Below are 1,933 nucleotides of genomic sequence, written 5' to 3' on the forward strand. Positions count from 1 at the left end.
TAATGTAGTAATGAAATTAAAAATTTTATTAAAAAGGACGATTTTAATAGTAAATAAAACGTTTGGGACGATTTTAAATAAAAAATAATGTTGGAGACGAATTTTATTTTGACCTTAAACCTTAAGAACCAAAACAATACTTATCCCTTATTTTAACAATCTGGTCCGTCTCATATATTAGTTATGGAATTACCGCAACTTTATCACATTAGTGTCGCGACAAAACCACGATGATCACCATACTAATATACTCAATGACATATATCAAATTTGGATGAGAAATTCAGAAATTATATGCAAAAATAATCTCATGCGTGCCTATTTTCAACTGGTCCAACTTTAATAAACTTTATGAGATTATGAGTTAGAGTAAGAACAAAACTAAATATTTTATTTCTACAGAAATATCTATATTCGTAAATTTGTCTAAATCATATGAGCATCCAAATGCACACTCCCATTAAAACAATATATCATAAAATGATGTGACACGCATATGAATAGTATCCACATGAAAGATCTTGGGTGTTTGTTTCTTATAAACCAATATGCATGTATTCATGGAGTTTGCGCTAATTTGTTTATTAGACACTTAAACACTCAGAACTCTCTTGTTTAACAAAAATTTAAAATATTATACTACTAATATATTGTCACAAAATAATTTAATTGGTCTTTCAAATTTATTTTTCATCATTTGTAACAAGTATTCGTAATCATAAAAAATGGATGCCTTCAAAAGGTGTTTTATATTCAATTACTTTAGTAGAAAGAGTAATAAATATCTTTTTAACACCATTCCAAAGAACTCTTTCGATGAACATATAAATATACATACAATTGATTAAAATTATTTTGACATTCAACAAAATCAGAATAAGAAAGAGAAGTTAATTTGACGAAATATAAATTCTAAAAATTGATAATAAATTCAGTCAAACAATAAAGCTATCTTTAGATAAATTTAATGTTCACATAAAAACAAATAAATATTACATGTTTATTATCACAAATACGTATTAAATTTATCTAAGTACAGAATTTCTTTTGGACCGATTTATATTCGCATTAATTACTAACACAAATTTATTAAATGTGGTTTACAAAATATTCTCAATAAAATTCTGTCAAATACTAAACTTATCTTTAAATTGATTCATTATTCATATGAAAACTTATGAATTATACTTATTTATTACCATATATCAATTTGCCAAACACCAATTTTTTTAAAAGCTGAGACACATTATATAGATGGGATTGTATAGGATTGTCGCCTATATCTAAGAACTGACCCCATAAGCTAGGAGTCGTCGGGAGCCAATCCTTCGATAATTCGCCTGTGACTGTGGCGAAAGGGTAGGATTTGCCACGACAAAAGGAGTAGTAATCGTAAAGTGAGCGTGTGATGATGTGTTTAAACATTTCACATCTCATCCTCGGAGAATCAATCCTACTTCTTAGTTTGCATTTAATCACAACTCTCTAATTAGATTTAGACTTGTTGAAATATTACATGTGATACACTTCTCGTGTATTTTGTACTAGGATAAAAGGATCGTATCTATCATATATGTTAGAATTTATTATTTTATTTTTATTAAATGTTAATTTTTTTAAAAAAAATTGACTAGATTTTTCTATAATTAAGACACTTCAATTTCTCATCACATGTCAACCCAACAAATATGAAGGATCTCTACAATTTCACAAAGAATTATGTAGCCTGTTTCATCCTACAATTGTATTTTAAGAGTTCAAATCTCTATCTTAAAACTCTTTATTTATCATCAGTTATCACTTACCCAACCAACAACATTTTCAATTCACAACTATGTTAGACGTATATAGAATAAAATCAGCTATTAATATAAAATACACATTAAAATATACAATATATATTAAAAATAAATTAAATTATATATATTTATAC

Source organism: Arachis ipaensis, chromosome B05 (assembly GCF_000816755.2).
Source record: "Arachis ipaensis cultivar K30076 chromosome B05, Araip1.1, whole genome shotgun sequence".
NCBI classification, from domain to species: Eukaryota; Viridiplantae; Streptophyta; class Magnoliopsida; order Fabales; family Fabaceae; genus Arachis; species Arachis ipaensis.